Source organism: Pteropus vampyrus, unplaced genomic scaffold, assembly GCF_000151845.1.
Source record: "Pteropus vampyrus isolate Shadow unplaced genomic scaffold, Pvam_2.0 Scaffold83, whole genome shotgun sequence".
Lineage (NCBI taxonomy): Eukaryota > Metazoa > Chordata > Mammalia > Chiroptera > Pteropodidae > Pteropus > Pteropus vampyrus.
The window spans coordinates 6024452-6033222 of NW_011888864.1; positions in this window are offsets into that span (position 1 = coordinate 6024452).

Consider the following 8771-nt stretch of genomic DNA (forward strand, 5'->3'; position numbering starts at 1 on the left):
AGGTAAAGTCAGTTAATTTTCTTCCCCAAGAGTGAGATACAGGATAGTAGGGTCTCAAACAGAAATACCAACTTAAAAGTTAGATGTGTGCTGAAGATTCATGAAATTCAAGGAATCTAAGACAGAGATTTGCTAATTTCTGATCAACTGACAGGGATCTCAGAAAGTACAAGGCAATATTTTTTAATACTTTGTAAAAACAATAGAAAAGGGAGCTTTAAACCATGAAGCTGGAAAAGTTATCCTGACTCATTCCTCCCATGTAAAAGTTCAGGCAAACTAACTTCACATGAAAATGAGTAACAAAAAGTCAGCTAGATCTCAAAGTTATAATGAAGAAAAGATGTTAGGACAGCATCTACTACTCACTAAAGACAATGAAAGCAAAGTTTAAAACATGCTGAAACAGATTTAAACCACAAATCAATGATTCAAAATGAGCTAAAACAAATTAACAGAATGATACACTTAAGAAAACAACATAATTAAAAATTAGAAGAACTAAAAAATTGAGATGATAAATATCCTGAGATATTATTCAGGAATGAATAACAAATATAACAAAAAATTAATTTCATAAATGAAGATTACATTAGAAGTAGCACAAGAGCAAATACGGGGGTGGGGAGAAGACTTATAAGAAATAGGTGAAGTAAGAAAAAAATTTTAAATGAAAAAGAAATTAAGAAAGTGATCAAAAAAACTTGAGAAAAGCAGCACATGAGATGGTCATAAAGGGAGATCTCAAAAAGAAAACCAAAGCAATAAAGAACAAGTACTAAAAACTGTTTTTCAAGAAAACTTTTCTAATAAGAAAAATAACTTGAAGTTACATATTGAAAGTATACACTGCATATCTAAGAAAATCAACTAAGAGCAACCAACTCCAAGACACAGCCTAGTAAAACTACTAAACGTGTAATAAAAAAATATATTGAGCACCTAGGCAAAAATATCATGTCCAGGGTTTACTTCACAATAATTTAGAGTTGGGGACAGTGGGTGGGAGGATAATTGAAACAAGATTGACCATGAGTTTATAATTATTGAAGCTGGATAGAAAATGAGGGTTCACTATATTATTCTGTATGCTTTTGTGTATATATAAGGTTTTTCAGGGAGCATGAATGAACTATTGCACACACAACAGGGAATGAATCTCACAAACATTGTACTGAATGAAAGAAGCCAGACACAAATGTGAGCATACAGTGTGATCTCATTTGTTAAGTTCAAAATAAACAAAACAAATCTATGATGTTAGAAGTCAGGATAGTGGTTACCGTTGGGAGAATGGTAACTGAGAGGGTGCCAGGGGCAGGGGACCTTCTGCTGTGCCAAAAATATCCTCTTTGGTTGCATAGGTGTGTTTACTTTGCTAAAATTCACCAAATCGTACACTTATTATTTAAAGTCTTTTTCTGTGTGAATGCTGTACTTAAAAAAGTTTTCTAATTTGCAAAATTAAAAGTAAAAATGAAAGAAAGTAAAAACGAATAAATTAATAACAACTAATTCTTGTATATTCTAAGAAAGCTTATTTCTACACCCAATTTTAGTGGATACTCCTGGAAGACAGCTTTACTACTAAAGATATACCTAACACTTTGTTAGCAAAAACAAAGAAGCACATATCCAAAACCTAGATACTGAAAGAAAGTTAACAAGTCTTTCAACACAGTATCTAACAAGTAGTCAAACTGCTATATATACATGCATACACGTAGAGCTGCTACTCAACACTGAAATGCCTCAAGTATTGCTAAGTCCACAAAGCCTACTCTTGTGTATCAATCACACTACAGCAGTTTGACTTACTATATTTGACCAACTTGACTAACTATAACATACACACACATACTGTACAATATATATAACCTTATTCTTCAAGGCATTGAGGGATAATTGTATAAATCACTGATGAACACACTCTGCCTTGTCTTATTATGAAAGAAGATATGCATGCTCTTTCGCCAAAAACAATATAAAACCTGGACAAGGAAAAAAAAAAAAAAACCCTAGATAAAATTAAATTTTTTTTAAAAAAGCTGGACAAGATAAAGCAGTCTGGGCTACATTCCGGCCAGATACAGTCCTTTGTTTAATATAGAAGTAAAATCCATTTCATGACTTTCATTTACTCATTATCTCAAATCCATTCTTGTTAAAGTCACACAGCCAGTGAGGGTGAAATTAGAACTCTTAACCATTAAAAGTGCAGGTCTCAGTATGAAGCTTCAGAAAGCATTGAAGTTGAGACACTTGCCTCCCATATGTCAGGCCCACTCCTCCACCATCAAACATTGGTCTTCCAGCATTTCAGCTAGTGCTCCTCTTAGAATAAGCAAATGCATGGATATTGCCCCTTTTAACTCACGCTCCCTTAAGAGATTAAAAGAGGTTTCTTATCCATAATAATCTTTTGACATTATAAGAGTACAGTCAAAGAAAAAACTGTATGTCCCTTAACTGCTTGCTGATACCTGTGAAAAACTTTTCATTCTACTATTAGAAATAAAGACAAATGGGTATCTTTTGGCTCTGGCCATGATCAAATATCTTATATTTATATGGGAGGGACTAACCCTCCCATAATAAAACAACGATAAACTACACAAAACATTTAAAAATAACTGTGTGATAAAACTGTTGTTGACTCATCCACACCCCTTTGGATCCCTTTTCTCAGTCCTGTGCACTCGACTGCCAAAAACTAAATATTTTGTTGCTAACAGCTCATCCCTGCAACCTGAAGAGTATATATTCTCAAAGAGGGCAACAATTGGTTCTTGGGGAGCAAAAAACTTTTTACTCCTTTTATGTATAAAGCACAGATAAAAATGTAGTACATAAACAGATATACAGTATATTTATGGTAATAAAATTTCACAAGGAGTGATTAGAGGAAAAAAAGGCTAACTAAGGGTGTGATAATTAGCTAAATGTTGAGAACTATGTTTTGGAGGATTGTGCATGGATGCTAGAGTTGATTTGCCCATAAAGAAAGCCTGAAATGCTTGGAAATTTGATATTCCCTAGAATGGACCACAGCCAATGACAAAGGCTCACTCTAACATGATAATTAATGTTCCAGAGTGTTCTAGAGATGAGGCTGAGTCTGGGCCATCACACAAATGGTACCTCCCTTGGCATCTTCCCTTTCCGTATCCTGATTCTCCCACTGCCTTAACGGTTTATCTAGGAAGCATTTTCTTAATTAATCATTTTATCCAAATCCTTGGTTCAGAGTCTACTTCTGAAAGAATCCAACCTACAACAAATTGTTGAAGCCACTGTAAAGCAATAAGCACACGCAGTACCTTATGAACAATTAGAGAACAGAAGCTCATAAAGATCAAGCCGATATACTGGTGCCCTCTCCTTCTGCCAGAAAAGTAAGTACAATTTGTTATTCACAATGTCCAGATCCAAACAAAATACGCTTAAAAAAAAGAAAAAAAGGAACCAAATTATCAGAAACCAAGAGAAGAAACCCAGACAATAAGAAAAGAGCCAAAAGAGATTTAGATTTGGAGATTATCAGACAAGGCCTTTAAAACATCTATGATTTATATTCAAGAAAAGAGAAGATGAACAATTTCACCACAGAGTAAGAATCTATATACTTTTTAAAAATCAAATGGAAGTTCTATAACAGAAAGTGATTATATCTGAAATACATAATTCAATTGATGGGTTTAATATCATCTTAGACACAACAGGATAGAGAATTGGTGAATTGAAGAACAGGTCAGTGTATCAAATTGAAGTACAGAGAATAAAAAATATAGAAAACACAAAAAGAACATAAGAGACTTATGGAACATGATAGAAAGGTCTGACATTGAGGTAATTGGAGTTGAAGAAGCAGAGGAGAGAAAGAATAGAAGAAAAGCAATAATATGAAGAAACGGTAGACAAAAATTTTCCAAAACTAGTGAAAGTTATTAAGCCACATTCAAAATGCTCTACAAATCTCAAACAAGACACAGAGAAAACCATGCCTTGACTATAATAGTCAAACTGAAGAAAACCAAATAGAAAAAGAAAAATCTTAAAAACAGAGATTAAAATGAAACATTACCTTAAAAAAGGCAACAATAAACTTCAAAGTTAACTTTTCAATAGAAATTATGGAAGAAAACAATAAAATAACATTTTTAAAGCATTGAAAGAAAAAACAGAATTATGTATCAGCAAAAAGAAGGCAAAATAAAAATGTTTTCAACTCAAATGGACTAAAGACCTAAATGGAAGACCTAAAACTCCAAAAATCTCAGGAAAAAATATATGAGAAAAGATTCGCAACACTGAATTTGGCAATGATTTCTGGCATATAACACAAAAGGCACAGGAACAAACGCAAAACTAGATAAACGGGACTATGTTAAACTTAAGAACTTCTGGGCATCAAAGGATACGATCAATAGAGTGAAAAGGCAGCCTACGGAATAGAAAATATTTGCCAATCATACATCTGATAAGGAGTTAACATCCATAATATATAGAATTCTTACAATTCAATGACAAAAAAATAATAACCCAATTAAAAAATGGGCAAATAACTTGAATAGATATTTCACCAAAGACGATATACAAATGGGCAGGAAACATATGAAAACATGCTCAATATCACTAATCATTAAAGAAATGAAAACTAAAAGCACTGAGATGTCACTTTATAGCCATTAGAATGGTTATTATCAAAAAACAGAAAATAAGTATTGTTGAGGATGTGGAGAAATTGGAACCCTTGTGCACTGTTGGTTATTCAGACTCATATCCTGGTCAGGTCCTCCTCGTAGAAATAACTGTAGGTGTGTGCCCTTTGTGCCTCTCCATTCTCCTTCAACTTCCTATCTTCCCAGTGTCCCACTACATGCTGCCAGGAGAGTAAGCTAACTAAATTATTTATTTCACAATAGCTATTATTTAAAATAGAATTCACACATACACTCTTTCAAAACAGCTGAATATAGGATTGTCACCACAATCCAGACCATATAGTAAGCCGTATAACCCAAAAGGCTTGAAACACCCCCAGGTAAGTGGCTAGTTTGAGTCCTGAATATCTTGTGTAGTTGGAACCCAATTAAAACCTATTTTAATTTATTTCCTAGAATAATCACAATAATGGCCTTCCCTCAGAGCCATTAAAGGAAAAGAATGCGAGAAACTGGGAAACACCATCCAATTCAAGTTCTGCAGCACCCTCACGTGTATTCTACAACGCTTATTCTGTGTTTAAAAAGTTTCTCCGACCCCACCTCTTCAATTGGCTCTCTTCTCTTCATCTCTTGCTTTGTCTTTTACTGTAAGGAGCAACAAATTTAAGCTCCTAGTGACAGTTTTCCCAATTAAAACTATACTCACTACACTGAACAAGCAAGATGCAAGATACACAATTAGGAGGTAATTTTATTTGTGTTCATTGTGTCCCCTAAATTTTTTTTCATTATGCCCCTTTAAACATATGAAAAGATGCATATCTTCACTCATAATAAGAAAGATGAAAATTAAAATTATGTTGAGATGCCATTTCTCACCTACCAAATTGGCAAAATTCCAAAAGTTTAAAATATATTGTCATTGAAGCTTTGAAAAAAAAAAAAACAGGCACTCTCATATATTACTGATGAAATTAATAAGTGTACAACATCTATGGAGGGTCTTTTAGCAATATTTCCCAAAACAGCAAATGTATTTACCCTTAACCTAGCGACTCCACTTTTATAAATGAGTCCCACAGATAAGTCTGTGTATGTAACCTGTACGAGTACAAATTTACACACACATACACACAATTTTCATTGCATCACTGTTTGTAATACTGAAAGATTGGATAAAACCAAGTATTCAACAATAGTAGATAGCTTGAATAAACCATGGTACATCTCATACTATAGAATATTATGTAGCTATTAAAGAGAATGAGAAAGATTTCTATGTACCGATATACATAATGATTTTCAGGATATAATGCCAAGTTTTTTTAAAAAAAAGAACCAAAGAGACTTCACAGAAGATATCCAGGAATCCATCCCTCTACCTAAGCAACTATTTAACCAGCAGAAACTATGTGAAATAACTATTTTGTAACTCTGGAGTATAGCCAAACACTTGTAACATCCAGGGCAGAGCTTGACAAAGAGGTCAGTTAATTCGGTGAATTTTAATGCTGCCTACCATCTCTTAGCCCCACAGCAGGCAGCCTTGGGTACAGCAGCCCACATTCCAAGGAAAATCTTCACGACATTAGATTTGACAATGATTTCTTAGATATGATATCAAAAGCACAGGCAACAACGACACAAAATAAATAGTATTTCATCAAAATTAAACTTTTGTACTTCAAATAACATTATCAAGAAAGTGAAAAGACAATTCTCAGAATGAGAGTAAATGTTTGCAAATCACATATTTTATAAGGGACTAATATCTAGAATATAAGAACTCCAGCAACTCAATAATACAAAACAACCAACTCAATTCAAAAATTGACAAAGAACTTGATTAGACATTTTTCCCTGAGAAGACATATAAATAGCCAATAGGCACATGAAAAGGCACATCATCAGTCATTAGAGAAATGCAAATCAAAATCATTATGACATACCACCTCACACAAATTAGGAAGGCTATTACCAAAAACAAACAGAAAATAAGTGTTGGATGTGGAGAAACCAGAACTCTCCTGCATTGCTGGTGGGAATGTAAAATGGTACAGCCACTGTGAAAAACAACTTGGCAGTTCCTCAAAAAGGGTAAATATAGAATTACCATATGATCCAGAAATTTCACTACTAGGTATATACCCCCAAAGAACTGAAAACAGGGACTAGAACAGATATTCGTACACCTGTATTCATAGCAGCATTATTCACAATTGCCAAAAGGTAGAAGACCCAAATGTCCATCAATAGATGGATGGATAAATAAAATGTGGTATATACATACACTGGAATATTATTTAGCCTTAAAAAGGAAGGAAACTCTGACACATGCTACAACATGAATGAACCTTGAGGACATTAAGTGAAATAAGCCAGTCACAAAAGGACAAATACTGTATGATTCCACCTATACATTGTACTTAGAGTAGTTAAACTCTTAAAAACAGAAAATCAAATGGCGGTTGCCATGGGAATGGGGAGTTATTGTTTAATGGGTACAAAGTTTCAGTTTTGCAAGATGAAAGAAGTGTACATTATTCACATTTTTATTTTAAATCATGTAATGTAATATCTATTCAAAAATGAATAAATTTTTCAGACATGTAAATAAATAAAATTTATTCAGATATGTTCTTTTCTGCTCCTCAATGAAAACTACAGCAGTCACAAGATTTTTTTTTACTCATTCTTACATAATTAAATGTCCTATAGTTACTTTAAATCATATAGTCTCAATTCCACTTAAGGAAAAATTTTTGATCCCATAAAATGATGAGAGCTCCAAAGGTGATTTAGTGTTAGGTCTTATCCTGTCCCACAGGTGGGCTGGGCAGTGGGTTAACCCCTTTCAAAGGTAGATGGGAGCGCTTCTACCTTCCTCACTGAAATTTTACTAACCTTCCTCTCTAACCCACTCCACTCTACCCAGAGAAGGAGAGAAATGTTCTTATTTTACAGTTAAGGTCATAAAATGGTTTCATGCTTTCTATGCTTGCAGATATTTAAAGCTGACTCTTTCCCTTCATGAGTTCTTAGGAAATAATCCCCACAAATCATTATTGGAATTTCATCTGTGGTTCCCTTGACCCGAGAGGATGCACTCGATCCCTAGTACTTTATTTACTCCTAACCACTAAGAATTCAATGGGACTCTACCAGCTTCTTCTCTAAGCATGTGCAGCCCTTATGTGGCCTTTGATTCAGATCATGCAATGACCCCAGACAGGCTCTCCTTCACATCTGGTTCATGGGAAACACCCATGCACTGATGGCCTAACAAACTCTGGAAGAGCAGGCTGATTCCAATCAACTAGAAGCTCTCCTTTTGCTCCACCACCTCTAAGCAGCAAGCCAGCCCTTCTCTTGATCTCTAGATATCCTGAGAAGGAGTCAGAAATCAGTGAACTGTGACCTGGTAAATTCAGAGGACACATGTTAGGCTTTCTAAGTGATCTCCTTGAAGCCTCTCTCTTTTGACTTGAGGTGAGGAAGAATCACATGCCTACTTCCCTCTGTTAAGAGGGGAGCAGGATTCAAAGCCCACCAACAGCTCTCTCAAAAGAAATCCTTTTAAATGCTTCTCCCTTAGAGTGGAGAAATTGCAACACCTTGGCAAAATTATCAAAATTAATATAACCAATGAGAGGCATTTCAAGATGCCTTTCAAGATGTGATACTCTAAAAAAAGACAACATTTATATTGACTAGGGATCATAAACATTATAATCATGAGAAAACAGCAAACAAACTCAAAATAAGAATTGTTCTTTTAAAATTAAAAAAAAAAAATTTCAGTATTCTTCAAAACTGTCATTGTTATAAATGACAAAGAAAGGTTCAGGAACTGTTCCAGATGAAAGAGACTAAAGAAACAACTAAATATGATACGTACACTGCAACCTCTAGTGGAGGAAAAAACAAATGCTATAAAGGACATTATTCAGTTGACAAACTGGAATGTGGATGGTAATTTAAAAGTGTTGTTTTGATGTTAAAATTTCCTGAAGTTAATAAATGTACTGTGGTTATGTAACAGAATATCCTTTTTCTGAAAATATACAATGAAGTATCTGGAAAGAAAGGAACATAAAGTATGCA